The sequence below is a fragment of the Lynx canadensis genome, chromosome B1 (genome assembly GCF_007474595.2).
Source record: "Lynx canadensis isolate LIC74 chromosome B1, mLynCan4.pri.v2, whole genome shotgun sequence".
In the NCBI taxonomy this organism is placed as follows: Eukaryota; Metazoa; Chordata; class Mammalia; order Carnivora; family Felidae; genus Lynx; species Lynx canadensis.
In genome coordinates, this window is record NC_044306.2 from 159320824 (window position 1) to 159343543 (window position 22720).

Consider the following 22720-nt stretch of genomic DNA (forward strand, 5'->3'; position numbering starts at 1 on the left):
TCATGATTCTAGGGTCATGGAATCAAGCCCTGTATTGGGTTCTATGCTGAATGTGAAACTAGCTTAGGATTCTCGCTCTCTCTCTCCCTCTGCTCTTCTCTCTCTAAAATAAAACAAAAAAAGTAATTTGACTACATATTCAAGAGTTTATTTCCGTGCTTTCTATTCTATTTCATTGGTCTATGTGGCTGTCTTTATGCCAATAACATACCATTTTGTTTATAATAGACTTGAAGTAAGTTTTGAAATTCAAAAGAATTTTGTTCTTAATTTTCAGGATTGCTTTGGCCATTTTTAATTCCTTGAAATTTCATATGAAATTTTGGATGAGTTTTTCTATTTCTACAAAAAGTTAGTGGGATTTTGATACAGATTGCCTCATATCTGTAGATCACTTTGGGAAGTATTGATATCTTAATAATAAATCTCTAATCAATGAATACAGAATTTCTTTTCATTTATTTTATGTCTTCTTTAATTTCTTTCAGCAACATTTTGTAATTTTCAATGTATAAGTCTTTCATATCCCTGGTCAAGTTTATTCGTAAGTATCTTATTCTTTTTGATAGCATTTTAATTTGAACTGTTTTCTTAATTTCCATTTTGGATTGTTCATTATTAATGTGTAGAAACACAATGGATTTTTGCGTGTTCATTTTGTATCCTATAACTTTACTAAATTTGTTTCTTAGTTCTACAGTTTTGTGTGTGTGTGTGTGGAATTTTCAGAGTTTTTACATTTTAAGATCATGTCATCTGCAAAGAGAGATTATCTTCTTCCTTTCCAGTTTCCATAACCTTTCATTTCTTCTTCTTGCCCAACTGCTCTGGCTAGGACTTCCAGTACTATGTTGAATAGAATGGCAAAAGTGAGCATCCTTGTCTTCTTCCTGATCTTAGAGCAAAAGTTTTCAGTCTTTTGCCATTGATTATAATTTTATCTATGGATTTTATATATATAACCTTTATTATGTTGAGGTAGTTTTCTTCCACTCCTAATTCTTTAAGTGTTTTTAATCATGAAAGGATATTCAATTTTGTCAAATGATTTTCCTACATTAATTGAAATGATCATTTTTTTTCCTCCTTCATTCTGTTAATATAGAATATTACATAGATTAGTGTTTATATGTTGAACCATCCTTATATCCCAAGGATAAATCCCAATTGGTCATGCTGCATAATCCTTTTAATATGCTGTTGAATTCAGTTTGGTAGTATTTTGTTGAAGATTTTTGCATCAATGTTCATAAAGGATATTGGTTGTAGTTTTATTTTCTTGTAGTGTCTTAGTCTGGCTTTGGTATTAGGAGGATATTGGCCTCATAGAATGAATTTAGGAATCAAATTGTATTTCAATTAAAAGTCATCTATGGATCCTGATGCTCAGTTTCTGTAAGAAACCATTGTTCTGCTGGCAGATATAATATTTTAATGTTATTTACAAATCCTTTAAATAAGCTTTAACAATAGATATTTTCTACATTGTTAAGAAAATCCTCCTTATATAGGTTTTTTTTAGTTATTATTTTTTTAATATATGAAATTTATTGTCAAATTGGTTTCCATACAACACCCAGTGCTCATCCCAAAAGGTGCCCTCCTCAATACCCATCACCCACCCTCCCCTCCCTCCCACCCCCCATCAACCCTCAGTTTGTTCTCAGTTTTTAAGAGTCTCTTATGCTTTGGCTTTCTCCCACTCTAACCTCTTTTTTTTTTCCTTCACCTCCCCCATGGGTTTCTGTTAAGTTTCTCAGGATCCACATAAGAGTGAAAACATATGGTATCTGTCTTTCTCTGTATGGCTTATTTCACTTAGCATCACACTCTCCAGTTCCATACACATTGCTACAAAGGGCCATATTTCATTCTTTCTCATTGCCACGTAATACTCCATTGTGTATATAAACCACAATTTCTTTATCCATTCATCATGATGGACATTTAGGCTCTTTCCACAATTTGGGTATTGTATAGGTTTTAAAATTTATAAAGCAGCTTCACAAAAGTTTAACTTCCCAGCAATTGCACAAAAAAGAAGTTCATTAGACTCTCATTTTACAGATCACAAAATGTTGATACAAAGAAAATAGCTTAAATTTCGCTAACAAATGATAGAGCTGAGAGATGACTCAAGGATTGACTTGTCACTTAATATCCATTAAATATGCTGCCTTGTAAAAATAATTAGAGTAGATAAAAAAGGTAGAATGAATTTGTAAACTATGACTGTATAATATGGACATTTTAATTGTGATGATATATATTAAGTTTATGAACTTGTCATGAGCTCATAGTCACAAAGATCATGGATACTATATAACACCTTAAAATAGTAAATAATGTTTTAAGTTGATTATTTCTACAGTATTATCTCAAGTTGGCTTTTTTGATTTATAGTGTTTTCTACAAAAACAGTGATGAATACTATTGCTGGTTGGATTTCCATGTGCACAATGTTAAAATATGAGTAAGAGAAGGAAAGAAACATAATCAGATAAGGAGAGATATTATGACTTGAATTTTTACATGACCCCAAAATTCATATGTTGAAGCTCTAACTCCTAATGTGATGGTATTTGGAGGTGGGAACTTTGGAAAATAATTAGATTTAGATTAGATCACAAGGGTGGAGGCAAGGATTGGATTTGTATTCTTACAAGAAGAGGAAGAGAGACCATAGCTCTCTCTCTCTACCAGGTGAGGGTACATTGAAAAGGCGGCCATTTGAAAACCAGTAAGAGAGTTCTCACCAGGAATTCAATCTGTGAGCACCTTGACCTTAAAATCCCCAGCCTCCAGAACTGTGAGAAATAAATGTCATATGTTAAGCTAACCAGTCTGTGGTTATTTTGCTATAGCAGCCCAAGCTAAGATAATTGTAAACAGGTGTTAACAATCTTAGACAACTCAGAGGGAGTTTTGGAGCCAGAATGGCCTTTCAGAATTGTCCCTAGTTGTGCTAAAATGAGGGGTTTATAGTCCCTAAAAGTTTCGGCATTGATGTGAGCTGCAGTGGTAAGGGCCATGACATCAGGCAAGGCAGCTCTCTGCAGCTGAGGAAATCAGTCCCTCATTGAAAGGATCTGCCTAGTGTGTCAGACTGTTCTATTCAGTGAGGTTTTCCAGGATTTATTCAGCTGTATTTTCCTATCACCTGTAAGTTTTACACTATCATGCTTTAAAATCGAATCCTCTATTTTTGAAGTTGTACACTGAAGTTTCTATATAGGTAGAGTGTTACAACTTCAGAGAATATACTTGGCAAAATGCCCCCATGTTCATTATCTTAAGAGATGTTATTTCCTGTTCCTGATGTCAATGAGAAAAAAATATGGTTCATTATCTTAACAAGCCTTTTCTTAAAATAAACTGAACTACCTGCGGTTTTTCAGATGGTATGCTTTTTTCTAGAGACTGAGTTTTTATATATTTGATGACATGGGATATATACATCAAAAACATAAACTTTTCTCTATGAAAAGAGAAAATTGTGAAGTTTTTATTGTCTAAAAAATTAGTTGGTGGCATTTCAGAGCAACCATAAAGATTGCCTTGTCCCAACAAAGTATCCACACATTTAGATATTTTTTCTTAATTTTTTTCCTTATACGTTTTCTTACATTCTTTTACCACATATTCATCTATTATTTACTATATATTAGGTACTACACTACATATTAAAACACACATGACTCAATCATATAGTACCTTCTTTCACGGAGCTTACAGTCAAGTTGAAGAAATATACAAAAAACAAAACAAGAGCAAAAATGCAGTGCAGAATACTATACATTGAGACACTGACATAGAAATAGTGAAATGAGACAGGAAATTAACCAATAACACCTCATAATATAATTAGAGACATACGCAAACCATGGAATTGTTGTCAGCATAAATCCTAGGGGTCATTTACACAAACCTACCATCTGATATTTGAGTACCTTCAACAATTTCTTTGCTCAGAGATAGTCAAGCTAATGTTCATGACTTTCATTGACATATAATTCTAATTCAATCTTCAGCTAGCTCTGATGTTAAAATAAAAATTGAAATGAAGAGAATATTAAGATGGACTCTGTCCCTTCAAAGTTGATACTCATTAGTCCTTTTTCATCCTCTGGACAATGAACATAATCTCTTCTTCCCACGTCAGCCCTTCAGGTACATAAACACAGCAATAGTTATTTGGTTTGTTTATTTCCTTCAAACTGCAAAACATCACAGGATAGGAATTAAGACTTTATTTTTTATATTAAATAGAAATTTGTAGGAGGATAGAGAAGGAGCAAATATCAAAGAGAACATATACATAATTCAAACATATAAAGAAAAATATGCAGTGAGAAAAATAATAAAATTAAACTAATAGAATCATAAATTATGATAAAATATTTTCAAAATTTTAAGGAAATATCAATCCCTCAATAAATAAAAATAAATGAATATCAATTCTTAGAAGAAGAAACAGTAAATATGCATACAGAAAAAAAAATCTCACTTGCTAGAAAAAGTGACATTAAAACAACATATAGCACCACTTTATAAGGGCTAAATGAACAATTTTTTAAGTTTATTTATTTATTTTGAAAGAGAGAGAGAGCAGGGGAGGGGCAGAGAGAGAGAGGGAGAGAGAAAGAATCCCAAACAGGTTCTGCACCAGCAGTGCTGAACCTGATGCGGGGCTTCAATCCACGAACTGTGAAATCATGACTTGAGCCAAAACCAAGAGCCAAATGCTCAGCTGAGTAACCCAGGCACCCCAACAATTTTTTTAGACAATTTTCTTGTGTACATGGTTATGTTTTAAAATGATAATTCCTAGTGCTGGTGTGGTTAAAGTTAATGATAAGTACTAGATGGAATTTTAAATTAGTAAATTGTAGTTTAAAATATTTGTACTTTGGAATAAAAATAATAACTATATATAATAGTTATTCAGTATTTACTATTGCAATATGTGAGATTTGTATAGATCTCATATAAATTCCATATGAACCCAATAAAGTAGGTGTTTTAATATTACTCTTATTTTATAGATAAGATTTCTCAAAGTCATATATATCATAAGCAATGGAACCAGGACTGATACCTAGGGCTAACATCAATTACTTTCCATGTTAACTAGTCCCCAGGTAAATAATGCCACAGAAGGAAAAGAAAAAAAGAAAAAGCAGTTAAACAAACAAAAGTGTATTGCTAAAAAAGTAACCAAATGTAAAAAAATAAGAATATGCACATAGAAAGGAGTGTCTAATTTTTAGTCATCACTCTGAGGATAATGTAGAAATAAGGAATGTTAGGGGTTAAAAGTTGAATGCAAATGGTATGTACATTGATGACAAACACATAAATATATATTGGCATGTGGAAAAGGAGAGGAAGCTACTATGTAAAATAAAAAAGATATGTCAGAGATGATTTGCTCAAATCTGATTTTATTTTTAATAAAACAATTTTTCAAGAGTGTTACATTTCTCTTGCTTTAGATTTTTGCCTCATTAAATTACACATGTCTTGAAGTAGGTGTGCAATAAGCCATGTTAGTCCTTTGTACCTTAATATTGTATAATTTTGAAAAAAATGGAGAGAAAAGACACTTAAAAGCAAAGCACAGAAAAAGGGAAATGAGAAGGAAAGACTCAAAACTAATTTTATTTTTTGGTTTTACTATGAATAGTATTGAGTAAAAATCACACATAGAATTATGTGTGACCTTGTTTGATTTTTTTTAACTGAAAAGTTATTTTGGTCTTAAGTTGAACTCAATCTTTGAGTTGACTACTAAGAAAAACATTAAGAATTTTTAATTTTATTTCAAATACCCTGGCAATACTGTCTTATTTCCTAAAGAGATAATAGAGGTAGAAAATAATATCTAGCAATATTTTGTAAGTTAACTGTAAAATATGTAACATTTCAATATAGTGGTATCCTGAATCAACTGAGTACTGTGTAAGTAGCAGCAGCTGCTAAGCTTTTCTTACCATACTACATCTACTAGGCCAATAAGGAGATAACAAACTTTAGTTGATTGTGACAATTTATTACTTACACTGACAGTGTAAGCAATATCAACATGGAGTGAGTCTCCCAAATTCCACAGGATGGCACCAAACTGGAGGGGCCAGATGAGAGATGTCACAAGTGATTGGTTTCCCTATTGTGGGAGAGTCGATTCTGTACCAACTCATGGAAGCATCCAGCAGGATAGGGCATCTCCCCCCAAACAGAGAAGCAGTTGGGAAAAGGCCAGTGAAAGTGTATTAAAGGATACCTATTTTGCCATACATTGGTGGGATCACAGGGCTTTCCACCAAGGCTTGGGCTTGCTGAGTGTTGAAACTTCCTTTGTGGCCAATGTAGAGATATGCAAAGTTGCCAAGTGGCCAGCACACTGGGGTGGAGCCATTCTTCCATACGCATAATAATCTGAAGATTTTTAAACTGGGATGAGGGTCTCATAAGTATATTTTCTGTGAATTTAAGATTGATGGAAGTAATGAACATGTAATGAGGGAGAGAAACATGAAGAGAAATTTTATTAAATGAAGATGCTTAGAGAATTTACTACATTTGTTAAAACTCAGTACTATTTTCTTTTTACTTATTTTACCACAGTTAAGGGGAAAAAAACTGAAAAATACTTCAAATCTGAAAAAAATACTTCAAATACTGAACTCATTAGAATAGATCATTAAAAATCTATACATGAAAGTCATGTACCTATGAATATATCTGTAAACCAATGTGTAGCTCTAACCCAAATGATAGGTATGAGAACTAAATCAGTGCTTCTTAAACTTTAAAATGCATGTGAATCACCTGAATATTTCATGAAATGCACATTCAGATGTAGTAGGTCAGGGGTGGGGTCTAAAAATTTGCCTTTTGAAGAAGTTCCCAGGTGAAGAAACTAAATTGTAAGTGATAGTGACATGGGTGTCTTCTTTTGTTTACCCCTAAAAGTCTTAAAAATATATATTAATGCAAGTTTCAATAGTAAAGTTTTGTTACACCTATTTTTCTTTTTTTTTTGTACAGAGAGGGAGAGAAAGTGCGCTCAAGGGGGAAGGGGGCAGAGGGAGAGAGAAAGAGAATCTTAAACAGGCTATATACTCAGCATGAGCCCTCTGTGGGGCTTAATCTCACAACTGTGAGATCATGACTTGAGCCAAAATCCAAAGTTGGATGCCTAACCAACCATGCCACCCAGGTTTCCTGCTTGTACTTCTTTTTCATCAATGATCTACAGTCGTGGTGAAAAGAGAACCCATATATAACTGGGTGTGAGTGGTAAGAGTGTATTCATATTAGGGGGTGCTGCGTGAACCACATAAAATGGTAAGGAAACGCATCTGTGATATCAAGAAGGTCACAATCTACTTGGAGAAAAAAAAGACACTGATAAATAATTACACAACAGTATACATCATTAAAAACATCATAGAAAGATGAAACTGGATTTGCTAGGAGCTAACATCTGAGATAAGTAGCTGACACCACTGCTATTTCATCCACATTCTGGTTGGACCAGGCATCCAGTGCCTTAGTCAAAGGTCAATCATCGATAGGCCAGATCCTTGGAATAAACTTTGAGGAGGCTCAATATGATGCACTAGTTTACAAGGGGCATTCCATGTTGCATTGTGACAGCATCTTCATTTTTAGATCTTTGAATGCAAAACCATGAAAGAGGTTACAGAAGCAGAAGCAGCAGGAAAAGAGAACAGCAGAGAAGAGCTGAGTCAAAGTCATAGAAGAGATATTCATGCAGGGGGCAATGAACACTCGCGTCTGGGGTAATTTTGAGATGGTGTAATTGAGAAAGTAGTGATTCTCAAAATTGGTTGCACATTAGAATCACTCAGGGAGCTTTTCAAATTTCAGTGCCCTGGCTGAACCCCAGCCCAGAATCTCTGGGGATAGAAGGTTTCAGTGTTTGTTTTAAAAGCTCATTAGGTGATTGCCAAAGTACAGCCCAGAGTCACTGTGGATCTCTCAGTCACTAGGTCAGCTGCTGACTCCTAGAAAACAAGGACCCCTGACTCTGGTTCTCCTTGATGGCAAGGTGATTGAGTTGTGACTTGATTGTCTAGGTCACCTTACACCATTGGTTCTCAAGCTTTAGCTCTCATAAGAACCCCTTGGAAGACCTGGTCCAATACAGTTTGCTATGTCCCTTCCCAGAGATTTTTATTTATTAGTAAGTCAGGGGTAGGGTCTGAAAATCTGCATTTCTTTCTTTCTTTTAATGTTTATTTATTTATTTATTTTTGAGAGAGAGAGAGAGAGAGAGAGAGAGAGAGAGAGAGAGAGAGAATGAGTGGGATAGAGGAAGTGAGAGACAGAGACAGAGAATCTGAAGCAGGCTCCATGCTGTCAGCACAGACCTGACACGGGGCTCAAACTCACAAACCATGAGATATCGACCTGAGGCAAAGTCAAACACTTAACCGGCTGAGCCACCCAGATGTCCCTGAAAATCTGCATTTCTGAGACAAGTTCCCAAGTAATGCTAATGCTAGTGATCTATGGACCACACTTTAAGAACCACTGACTTATATTACAGAAGAATTAGGAGACTGGGAGAGACTAAAAGAGAGAAGGAAAGAAGGAAAGGAGAGAGACTGCTTCTAGGCAATAATCTGAATAAATATTCATTTGTGAAAGATGGTGGTATGCCCATAGAATTCAAGAAGTTCACTGTGACTATATAAAGGGAACAAAGTGGGGAGGCAGGAAAAGAAACTGGCAGAATAGGCTGTGAGAGCCAAACCAAGAATGTGAATTTCAACCTATAATTGAATGTAATTACTCTGACCAAAAGTGAGAATTAGAAAATAATACTGAACTTAGTATGTTAGTGATTAATGCAAGGATGAAATTGATCCTTATTTTTTAAATCTAAAATACACACTTATTGAGATATTTTTCACCAGAAACATTTTGGCAACAAGGTGAAAGACATACATATACTATTCTGAAATGCAATATTTTAAAAATGAGAGATTGTGAAATAATAAATCAACACAAAGTTTTAGATATGTAGAACACAGTACTGAAATTACTTTTCAGGATAATTGAAATTTCCACTTCCAAGTATTACAAAACTATTTCTTAGTGGTGTTTCAAAATGAGACTATGTATGTAGGTCTCCATATATCTATTTACATTTGTTTGCTATTAATTTCTGCTTTACTCTGAAAAAGATTTCAAATGTATTTTGTTAGTCGTTAATGGGAGGCATAGATTTTCAATTAAAAAATACATTCGTGGAGAATTTTTATTGTTAGGTTGCTCTATTTTCACTTCTGTTAGGAGACTGATACATCGGTGAATTCATCTTTCTTCATCTTCAGGAGATTCATTTCACTTATTTTATTGTTTTAGCTTGTGTAAAAAACCTTAAAAGTACTAATCACTCAGTTTCAACCTCAGTTTTACTTGGTGTCATTCTATTGCTTAAAACATCAGTTATATCAACTGGGACTGCCTCAGCAATAGTTTATTTAAAAGCCTAATTCTGGAAGTGGAAAGACAAAATGTTTTCTTCTCGTTTATATTCAGTCTTGAAAGTTTCCACATTTGTTTGTGTTTGAGTTTATTCACCAAGTTATCTAACCCCTAAATACAATAAAAATATAAACTATAGATCACATTTGATTTATTTTTGTCATTAGTTTAATAATGATCTTTGACAAATCAAGAAAGTACCAATTACAAATATCACAATTTTCTTCCTGTTAGTACTACTTTTTTCATTTGTGTGACCATGTATTTGATCTTGAACAATGATCTTAAAACTTAAGTGTCTTGGGGCGCCTGGGTGGCGCAGTCGGTTAAGCGTCCGACTTCAGCCAGGTCACGATCTCGCGGTCCGGGAGTTCGAGCCCCGCGTCAGGCTCTGGGCTGATGGCTCGGAGCCTGGGGCCTGTTTCCAATTCTGTGTCTCCCTCTCTCTCTGCCCCTCCCCCGTTCATGCTCTGTCTCTCTCTGTCCCAAAAATAAATAAACGTTGAAAAAAAAAATTAAAAAAAAAAAAAAACTTAAGTGTCTTTCCTTGAGAATCTTTTCCTAACCCATAATGCTGTATACTAACATTTCAAGGGTACAAAAGTCCCCATATATTTGCATCTGATCAGTTCCCTTGGTATCAGCAAAAAGATCCAAGAGTCCTTTTCCTTTGCACCATCACTTTGGTTGGCCCTTTATCTTCTTCTTTACTTGTTCTTTGAAGTGATTCCTCCAATCACAGTATCCTTAGATTACATGATATGCTTTTTTCAAAAATGATTTTTTTTAAAATAGGACTTATGATCAAAGACAATTTAAAATTACGATGTTAAAAATATATACACAGCTTGGGGGGTAACATTTACCACTGACAGTGCAGTTTGGATAAGAAGGCAGAAGTTGAGAGTGTCAGTTTATACAGGAAATTCAGGCCAAAGAAGGGGAGGCTAGGATTAGTTGTATTGACTGAAGACATCCTGGGAGAAGGTGACATTTTGAGTGATATCAAAACCATTTTAGATTCCATTAAGAACTTGGAATTCTACACTACACTAGGATTTCCCATTAATTAAAATATGGACTTTAGCGAAATATAAAAACATTCATGGAAAAGAAGTGTTGCTTCTGATCGATGGCTAAAAAAAGAATATCAGAATAAAAGTTTAGGAATTTGTAGTTACATATGTTGTTCTTTCCTAATCACAAGAGATTTGGGGAGAAGAGTTTAATGGTGCAAGTCAGTGAAAGGGGTAGAGGGAGGAGAGAATCTTAAGCTGGCTCCATGCTCAGCACAGAGCCTGATGTGGAGCTCAGTCACACAACATTGGGATCATGACCTGAACTGAAATCAACAGTCAGAAGCTCGAACAACTAAGCCACCCAGGTGCCCCCAACTAGCTCTTCATCAAAATAATACTAACTAGATTTATTTTAATTTAGACATTCCAAGCTTTGGCATAATAATACACAGCATCAGAGAAGTAGGAAAGGAATGCAGTATATATTTGAAAAAGATAAAAGATGTAGTTTTTAAAAAGGCTTAAGCTAAATTTTAAATTTCATATAATGAGCAAATAAGAATGTAAAAATTTTAATATATTGAATATATACATTATATTATTAAAAAATAAATAGTAAAAGGCAGAACCTAACTGGAATTAATACATGTTATATATCATATTTCCATAATATTGTCATATAAATATAATGTAAAATATATAATATATACAATATAAGAAATATTAATATATTTGTTATATATTAATAACAAATATATAGTTGTTATATATATTATATTATAACAATATATATTATATATTAATATATTATATATTAATATATATTACTATATATTATATATATTTTTTATATATATATCGAATCTATATACTAATATAATATTCTATATATATTCACTCACTATATATAATACTGATAAAATACTGATATATAATATATTATATATCAGTATTTTATCAGTATTAATATTTATCAGTATTAATTATTAATAATTAATTAATAAATAATAATAAATAAATAAATATCGGTATTAATACTTATCAGTAAGTATTTTTTGAAGTATAGTTAACAATGTTATATTAATTTCAGGTATACAGCATAGTGATTCAACAATTTTCAGTGTAAGAGTTCAATGAAAGAATCAAAGACATTAAGAAGGAACACTGTAAAGTAGTGATATTTAGACATACATTTATCTTTTCAAACTCTGTTTCTATCTAAAGAGCCTAGGAGCAAATGCCCACTCAACAGTAAAACTGATAGAGCAAACTCTAGTGCCCAAATTTTGGCCCTAGCACTATTTTTTTTTTTTTTAAGAACCGGGGCTTCTCTGGAGAAATAGCTGATTTCATGTCTATCGCAGATGATGCAAGCTGAACCTAAAACATCTTGCTGAGTGAGAAAGCAAGAATATTTTCAAAGATTAAATGGGTCATGCAGTAAGGACACAGGGGCTAAGGAGCCACATTGAAGAGGCTAAAATGGAACAAAATTATGACAATTTGGGCATCAAAAAAGAAAAGAAATTTATGGTTATAAGAATTGAATCTATAAAAAGCCATGACTTCATGAGACTAAAAGAAAAAGTCTTGGGGCGCCTGGGTGGCGCAGTCGGTTAAGCGTCCGACTTCAGCCAGGTCACGATATCGCGGTCCGTGAGTTCGAGCCCCGCGTCGGGCTCTGGGCTGATGGCTCAGAGCCTGGAGCCTGTTTCCAATTCCGTGTCTCCCTCTCTCTCTGCCCCTCCCCCCGTTCATGCTCTGTCTCTCTCTGTCCCAAAAATAAATAAACGTTGAAAAAAAATTTTTTTAAAAATAAAAAAAATAAAAAATAAAAAATAATAAATAAAAGAAAAAGTCTTAATAAGATATACAATTATCACATAAAGTATATGAGATCACATATAATATCTTTTTGCTAAAAATATTAATTAAATATTAATTAAACCTTTAAATTTAACTTCTGAGTCAAAGAAATTTGAGGAACTATTGGGAAAAAGTAGTCATGGATGACTGGCCAGATCTGGAAGGTGGAGGTGGAACATTCTCTAGGACAACTGACAGTCTTCAGGTCATGAGTGTTTCTTCATAAAAAGGGAAGAGAAAACTAAAGAAAGGGACATAAAAGATGTGATTAAGATGTTGGTTAAGATAGATAATCAGCAAAGATTCAAATTAGGGAAATTTGAATATGGATGGGTATCAGTTAATATTAAGAATTTTTAATCCATTGTATTGTCATTCTGTTATTTTGACTATGAAAAATATATTCTTATTTTCAAAGAAGCAGTCTAAGATATTTAGACATGAAATGTTAACTGATCTATAATTGATGTTAAAATGTTATAGCATAAAAAAGTAAGTAAAATAAAATATTATATAACATGGAGTGAGATATAAATGTGTGTATGTTATTTTTATTCTATTCCCTCAAGGTAATCAATTTCCCTTAATTTGGAATACATATTTCAAGTACAATTAGCTACATTTTTATTCCAAAGGCCAAACTCCAAGGCAGATGATGAGAGCATTCCAACTATATTTATCGTCAGTGAATCCCAGAAGTTTTGTTAATTAGCATAATTAATACTAGAAATGAATTTTTCCAATAAAATTATTGGTTAGTTAATGAACACAATGGATATTAAAGATGAGTTTTCATTAGTGAATTAGTAATTTTCAAGATATACAGATTTGGGTAGAAGTACTTTAGAGACATTCCTGCTATTGAATAAACAGAGATATTCTTGCCCTCGCTTGAGTAAGCAAGCAGGAGCAATCCATGCTCTTAGAAATGTTACTCTAAGCTTGATTCCTAAATAGTCCTATGTTCATCTACTTACTCTAGAGGGTTTTTGCTTGCCTGACTTCCATGAGTATGGCGAGCTGAATCTTGCCACTAGATTTTTGTCACATTTAAAACACTAAATATAAAGCTAGGGCTTTAATGAGGCCATAGCAGTTTGATGGAGGACTTCGTGTTGTCATGAATTTTTGTGTCAGGATTATGTTCCAGATTTGTTTTCACTAATACTTGGATTGAAGTTGTTGGAGAACCCACAACCATCACTTGCCTTTAATGACTGGAAGCTACTGACATTTACCAAACGGAATCTAGTAGTTGTGCATAGCCAAAGTGGCTTAGATCAGTTTGCAACCCCTTTCTTCTTGTCACATGATTGATTAAAAAATGTAACCTGAATCAGGGAAGTAAGATTAAACTGTGGGAGTTTCGCAGAAATTATTTAGAAAGTGCTAATTTTCAAAGAAATTGTGAACACACTAGAATTGCCACGTTGGTTAAATAGAATCCTGAAGTTTCTTAGGGCCATATTCACAACTGCATGTGAGAGTCTGTATGAGAATGAAGCCAAGGCTAAAGAAAAAAAGACTTAGAAGTGGACAGGTTTTTGAAGCTTGAGCATTTGAATCCAGGAACACCAGAATTTACTTTCATCCATGGGCTTTTCAATTATAAGAATGTCAAAATTATCCTCAACCATTTGGATTACATTTCTGTCATGGCAACCAGATCTTTATAAAACATAAAATTACATATCTCCTGAGAGTAATAAAGGAGTAAAACGGATATCTAGTTCTTTTTATTTTTCATACTTAGCTGTTTTCTGTTTTCAGTTATTTCTTGGTTTGATGAGGCTCAAAAGATACTTAGTTCTGTTCGAAGTTTATGTTATGTGTAGGCCCCTGGTAGCACATCCTTAGTAACACTAATCCGGGCTGACTGAACAATGCAAATGCTAAGTAATACATGCATAAGAAGAACTTTGTTCAGAGAATCTATTTGAAATAACTTAATCAATAAATGTTCCTGGTTTTACTTGTTTGATATCCAGACTATCTTTCTTGACTCACTAATTTGTTTCAACTCAAGTTGTCCACATACTAGAAGGGCAATGAAGCAGGGTAGCTGAGGATAACAGCAGAAGAGTGAAGTGTTAGAACATTATATCTTAAGCTGGGATGTGAAGAAAATTAATGCAGAGGTAACTGAATGAATGAGGATAGATATAGAAGTCAATGAACTGGTTTTGTAAGATCAAAGAATTATCATCTTGAGAACTGCTGATTGAGAAGGTAGGAAACACAGAAGTCTAGGAGAGTGAATGTAAGACAACATTTATGAGTCACCTCTATCATCACTTTGAAGCTTGACTGATGAATGGAATACATTCATGACTTCTTTAACACAATAAAAAATAATTTACTCATTCATATTTTTTAGACATTTGACAAGGTTTGTATATTTATCTGCTATAATCCCAATATACAAACCTATACTATTTATATAAATTGGGATTAATGTAGCCACATGACATTTCACATATACTTTATTCCCTTCTATGACATTTTTTTTTGTTATGGAAAAGAAGAAAAAACACTACAAAAACATACAATGAAGAAGTAAGTTGCAAGTCATAATTAGGAAGATATTTTGACATTTCAATACCACCTTATAAATATCAAGAAGCATATTTACATATCTCTTCTTGGTTGTGTGCCTTTTATTGTAAAAGAAACTTTAAAAATCTTGAGGACCAGTGCCTTGAATTAAGTGTTTTCTTCAAACACCATTCATTGTGGCCCCGTTTTGTACAACTGCTAATATCCATTAACTACAGGAAAATTAGTAGTCTGTATCTGAATTTTTGCTCTCTATATAAAAGGTGTATAACTTAACAAGAAATGATTCTTGTTTTGGGTAGCTAATAAAAGTGTTCTTTTCTCATTCTTTCCTTCCCAAAGGCTAATCATCAAATCATTTACTTCTCTTTTCAGTATGAACCATTAGGAAGACAGTAAATAAATATTAGGATGTGAATAAGTTTAATTCAAAAATCTATTAATTTTTATTACAAATAAAAAGTAGGGTCAGTATAGATTATAAATACCCTTTATCTATTGTCAACTATCTCTGATGACATAAATTTACTAAACCAATATTTGTGGGTGAATTGTCTTCAGTGGGTACATTTCATTCATTCTTCAAATAGTCTAAAATATACCCCTAGATTTAAGTTAAGTATGTGGAAAACTGATATATAGACATTGGACTATCAGTTATTGAATCATGATTTAATGTAATCCCATTAGAATATATTGGAACTTAATTTTAAAATATTCTAGAAATTTGTTGATAAATATATTGTTCAGTTTGTTATACATAGTACATACATATATATGAAAACCCTTAAATTCATATCTGATTTTAGGGTTAGTTATAGTTGTGCCTTTCCTAAGATATTGAATTGATCCTAAATTTATGGACAGTGAATTATGCAACTTCCCTGATTTGTCACCAATAGCTATCAAGAGCACTTTTTTTTTTTTTTTTTTTTAGGGAGAGAAAGAGCATGTGAGTGTGGGAGTGGGGCAGAAAAAAAGAGAGAATCTTAAGCAGGCTCCATGCTCAGCTTGGAGCCCAGCATGGGGCTTGATCCCACAACCCTGGAATCATGACCTGAGTCAAAATCAAGGTCGGACGCTCAACCCACTGAGCCACTCAGGCACCCCTGAAGTACTTTTTAATAAGCACATTTGTTGTGGCTTATTTGCTGTTAACTTTTTTGGTCACAATTACTCCTCATTTACATTAATTTGTTGTTTTTTTTTAATATCTGTTCAGAAGCCATTGGTGTCTCCTTTTAGTTTGGAAAGGAGATATTTAATTAAAAAATTAATAAAGCAATCAATTATAGAAGTGCCTGTATGAATATGTCTATATGAGTACATTTCATATATGTGTACACACTTAAATATATTCCTGTCATTCTTGTTTCTTTTATTAATGTCTTATATTCCTTGATCAAATTTAAATCAGATAAGCTAGTTATTCCATGTGAGTGACATCTACAAATTTGTTTACATTGTCCAATAGTTATTTTTAAGAAACGTTGAATTTCCCTTTAGCAGTAACTGTTTCATTTTTGCAGTAATTGTCCCTGTTCAAGACAATTAGGAGTGATGGGGGCTTTATTAGTTAATTAGCAAGGCCTGAGGAACATTGCTCAACCAGCCTAATTAAATCCATTTTTAAAATACACAAAATAAACTATAGCTGGCTGATAATGATCAACACATCTTGTCTATTTGGTTCTATTTTTTCCTCTAAATCTTTTCTTTTAAACCTGTGAACTTCCAGCTGCTTCCTGAAAACAAAGTGAAACAGATGCTGAGAGACATTAACTCAAACATCTAAAAGACATTCAACACCTTCAGATTTCCTATTTCCTGTATTGCTATTATGACATTCACTTTTAAAGATACCTTTTTTTATTACTTGTCACCATTTTTCCAAGTAAAAATTTTTCCCTAAAATAATGAGTTATTCAGGAAACAGGAAAATATTCAGGAAAGTATTTGGTTCATTCTTTGAAAAAAATAGATAAATTAGTTAATTATATTGATTACAAAGTACTTCTCTACTTCTTAATGACTTGAACAGCTGAATATAAAAATTTCCTATCCTTTGGTTTTTACTTAAATTTAACTTAGGCTTTTTTATTTGTCTGTTACCATTTTTTATTGCTTTCATTTTATTTTAGCTCCCTTTCTCCTATTATTAATCTCTTATGTAGCTACCCTAACATCTTGGTTTGTCCTTGATTATACAGATATGTGTATCTTATGTGAGCTGAAAGAGAAGAGTAAATGAAATAGGATGGCCATTCTCTTGTATATAAAACTATGATGAGCTTGAAAAATACTGAAAAAGGAGACAGAAGACCAGCAAACAAAGAAGAAAGGACAGGCATCCCAGCTATGGGCTCGGAATCCTTTTGTAGGTGCTGGGCTATTGTACTGGACGTAGTGGTAACAGCCAGACAGTACTGTCAGGTCACTCTGGTTATTCTGTGTACAATAGTTTTGGAGAGGAGTGTCAGAGACAGCTAGTTGCCCATCACTAGCCATTGTATATTTTTCCTCCATAAATAAAATCCTAAATACATATTTTTGCAATATTAATATAACTGAAAACTATTCCTCGGTCTGCCTTGCAGATAGGAGTGGTCACGTGATAAAGTACTGGACAGAAAACCATAGGAAAAAGGTTTAAAAATGACTTTCAGTAATACTCCTTTAAAAGGGAGAGACTAGAATATGTCTTTCCTTTTTCCTTTCTTTTGCCTCGAATGCAGATGTGATGGCTAGAAATTCAGCTGCACTTTTGTGACCAAATATACTTGTTCACTGCTGCATCCTCGCCTCTAAAACAGTAGCTAATATGGGGCTCAAAAATATTTGCCAAATGAACGAATTAATGAATCAATCAATCGATAAATGAAGGAGAATGGTATCTCTTCTTCAATAGCTGCCTCATCTTTACCTCTTACTGAGATTCCTCTTGTTAGTTTTGAAGATTAGCATTTTTAAGGCCAGATTTTGGAATAGGTGTCTATATTTATTAGTTACATGCCCTTTAGCAAGTCTTTTACTTTTCATAAACTTTGGCTTTATCATATGTAAACTGTGATAATAATATCTATTATGTGTGGTTGTTGTAAAAGCCAAGATAGCTTATTATATACTTACCTTGTTACCCTGCATATTATAATTTGAGTAACTCATCCATAAATGACTTTTAATTTACATTTTTCCAATAAATTCACTAATGAATATAATGCAAATAACTAAAATTGTATTGAATTCTTACTGATTGACATTTTATGCTAGGCACACAGAATTTCTTAACTATATACTCCTTCCATTTAAGCTACTTCTTACTTTATCATTACCCTATACTCATTTTCAGAATGTCATGTAACTTAAAAAATATATAATTTAAACAAAAATAACATCTTGGAAAAACCTTCATTGTTTTCTTACATTGTTTTCTATTGACAAGATAGAAATTATAGCTAGATTCTTAGAGTATATTTTCATATTAAGGATGGCACACTACAGGAGATTTTTTCTAAAGCAGAGGAGATAATCATGACATAAGGTAAAATATGAGTTCCATCAGAGAGAGAAAAAGAACAAGAGAAATTCAAAGGAGAGAGAGAGATATCTTTTGGCTGGGAACATCAGAAAAGGCTTTGGAAAAGAGGCACCACAGTTGCCAGGATCTAACAGATGGAAGAAGATGGAAGAAAGGGCATACTACCTGGCAGAACAGCATGAGAAAACACAGAAACAGAAAACATATCCAGGTAGCAATCAATAATTTGGTGTGACTGGAAGAAAGAATGAAAGAATAAAGAAATGTAAAAGAAGTAGTAGATGATAGAGCTTGAAAGCCATCAAGACATAAGCTTAGTTGGATAAAAATACTTAACTGTTTCTCAAAAGGAAGATATACATAAAACTGTGCTCATATATTGCACTTAATAGGTAGGTGAGTTTCTGGAAATGGGAGAGGTGACTGAATCAGAGGCATTGAAAGGCATTTAATGTTGACCCTGTGGCCATGCATCCTAGAATCTCTCACTGGCATTTGTTCATCCTTTCCTTCAATCACCTGGACTCATGACAGGCTCCAACTACCTTTTCTATAACTGGTCAAACACTCCAGGATGCATAGATATTTCAGATGTCTTTTATAGTGTTTCCAGAAATCCCTACTATCCTTATCTTCTTATCCATGCAATGGACAAGAAATGTGCCTCCAACCTATCCCACTTGATACACTTCTTTTGGTTCTTTACAACAGTTCAACCCTATCACTTAAGCACTTTGGGGCAGGTATGATGGATCAAAACAATCGACCAGACCACAACAGATTCGACAGCGGATATTGCAGAACACACACAACATGGAGGGGACCTTGTCTGAGAGAGTGTTAGCACAGCCCCCCAAAAATAGGGGCTCCTGGGTGGCTCAGTCAGTTGAGCACCTAATTCTTGGTTTCAGCTCAGGTCATGATCTCACGGTTCATGAGTTCAAGCCCCATGTAGAACTCTGCACTGACAGTGCTGAGCCTGGTTGGGATTCTCTCTCTCTCCTGTGTCTGCCCCTCCCCTACCTGCTCACTCACTCACTCTCTCTCTCAAAATAAAATGAACTTTAAAAACAGAGAGAGAGAGGGAGAGAAACAACCCCCCTCCCCAATTTCAGGATATTACATTTTTTCCCTTAGAAATGAATTTTTCTTCTTTACAAAGCTTTTTTTTTTCTATTTCAGAAACTGAAATTCTTGTCTTATCCAAGAAACTTTGGACCTTTTTGTTACATTTAATTACTCTATTCTTAAGGGAGGGAAAAGAGAAAAAAGGGGAGAAAGAAAAGAAAGAAAGGCATTACATGAGCCAGTGGCTCCACATCTCCTCCAAGTCTCTTGATAGTTTGTCTGACAACTAGAATAATGCTTGTGGAAACACTCTTCCCTACACTCAGTCTGCTTCTTTGTCAACTTCAATAGCAAGGTTCAATGAATGGTTTCATCATCTATAAGCAACTCCAGAGCCCCTTAAAACTCACCAGTCAGGCTGGGAGAATAAGTAGACATTTGGCCTTTTATCACAGGATGGATCCATAGCCTGACATGCCAATTAAGCTGGGTAGAATAGGAAAATGCGGTAACTTGAACAAGTCTCATCTGTTAATGACACTCCAGCCCTCAGCTATTCTATAGCTGCTAAAATGTCAAAGCCTGAGAAATCTTTTTTGAGTATCTTGTTCACTGGTGGAGTCAGGTGGCCTCAAATATGATGCAAATTGCTTCTGGGGCACAGCATGAACCAGTTTACCTCCTGCTTTTTTCATATACTTTGTGGGACTAGTTAGTTAATCAAACTGCCAGATTCTGTACATTAGGAGGTATAGTTCTTCAGAAAATATTTGAAAAGTCAAAACTCAAAAAACTTATACAGTGGCATTTTTAATCTCCCTTAGGTACTACAGAAACATCTGAGGGTAATCTTCATCATGCTTGAGTCAATTGAAAGGATTCAAAGTCTAAGAGGACTCAGTTCATTTATAACTAAATGCAACTTGGAATGGTTTACAGATGATTGAATATTGAAAATTAACAGACCCCTAATTAAAAATGCTTTGCTGGTATAATCAGTACAGCTTTGTTTCATGAAACACACACAAGAGTACTTTGAAATATCTTCTCTCCTGCTTTTTTTCCCCACATTTACTACCCTCTATTTCATGTGAGTACTATAAAATGCCAAATCTCTTTTATACCAATATGCTACTCTCCTACCAGGATTCTTTTTTGAAAAGACTGATTTTCAATGATGAAGGTTAGATTTCTGAGGGATTTTTTTTTAATGTTTATTTATTTATTTTGAGATAGAGTGAGACAGCATGAGTCGGGGGGCGGGGCACAGAGAGAGAAGGAGAAAGAGAATCCTAAGCAGGCTTCTCACTGTCAGTGCAGAGCCTGACGAGGGGCTCAATCCCACAAACTGTGAGATTATGACCTGAGCTGAAATCAAGAGTTGGACACTTACCCAACTGAGCCACCCTAGTGCCCCAGATTTCTGAGTTTTTAATAGCATTCATAAGAAATACTGTTGAATTTTTAGCTAAGGCAACCTTACTCTGTTTTCTAATCTTAATCAGTAACTGAATTTGCCTACATGCCGGTGGTTTTGTTTTGTTTTGTTTTTTGTTTGGTTGGTTGGTTGCATACTTTCACCAGAAATATAGAGAGGGATATTTATCTCCAAGGAACGAAGTAACACCTTCCTGGGACTATTTGACTTTTTTGTTGTTGCTTATTATATTTTTGGTGGTTGATGGAGAAGATATTCTAAATGACAGAATAATGTAGTCATTAGCTACAGAAATATTGGAGTCACCAAAACATGGTTTTAAACCTGTTTCCAACATGTGCTATTTGTGTAATTTTGGCTGAGTTATTTATCTTCTTTGAGTCTCAGCTTCCTTATCTGCAACAGGGCAGTATCTACATTATAGAATCATAATGAAAATATAAAGACAGTAACATTAATGGTTTTCACACCATGTCATGTACATAAATCGTAGGCACCCAACAACAGATAGGATGCAACAAATAAATTACTGCCATTCTTCATTTTTGTCTCTAAAGCTGTGAAAAACATTAGGAAGCTCACAAATTATGACACTGTAGTCTCATCAAATCATTAGAAATCATCCCCTGCCCATTTTTGTTTTCCATAATATATGACAAAGGATCTCGCAGGTTGAGTCACACACATGAGGCCCCTGTGTCATCCTAGTGTCCTAAAAGATCAGACTTTGATGTAGCTGACCCAAAGTAGAAGAAGGAGGAACCAATGATCCTGAGCTCCTAAAGTTGTGGTGGATGGAGGAGCAGGACAAAACAGAAGGATACCATGACAAAACCCTGCCTGCCTCTAACTGACCACACTCCTTTTTTGAATATGACTTTTACTTTATGAGTTAGGAATATTGACCTGGAAGGAGGATGTATGTAAAGCCATCAAAAGAAGACTTCATAAAATGGAAAAGATAGCCTATTCTCTGTTACTTTCAACTCAATGCAGCCAAATGAAGGCTACATATAACATACCTTTAACCAGTTTTGGAAACTCATGCCTGTAATATAGTGAAGGGAGATGTTGGTCTGTTGTATTGCCAGTTTCTTTGGCTGATATTAAAGCCACTGATATAAAGTCCTTTAAGGCTGTATACCATTCTCCCTTTTTCAATCTGTCACTTCATTTTTTTTCTAGTGCATATCTTTGATATTTGCTTGAGCCAGGTATGTTTGGTCTTGTTCTCCTGGTTTTGTTCTCTTCTCCCACAGTAAACACTTTTTCTATGAGGCTCCTAGGAAACTAGTAGGTTTACCTTTTTTTTTTTTTTTACTTCTTAAACATTAATTTAATCACATCCTTTTTGTGATAACAAGAAGCAGTGATTCTATATGTCACTAATGAATAACTTGAAACCCAGAAATGTTAAATGATTTTAGCAGAGGCAGGAGAGGGAAACATCTAGGGTTTAAAACAAAGCTTGAAGCCCTGATAGAGCTGTCCTTTAAAGAAAGGTGAGAATCTGTTTTTAAATTTACTTCCTTTTATCTTTTATTAATAAAATATAGCATGTAAAGGGCACGTAGCCCATTATAATTTATGACAGTGTTGTCAAACACATAGTTGGTATTAACCTTCAGAGCAGCCCTTTAAGGAAGACTTACTCCCTCCCCTTTTACCTGTGAAGCAATGATTGTAGACACTTGGCCAAAATCACATTACTGT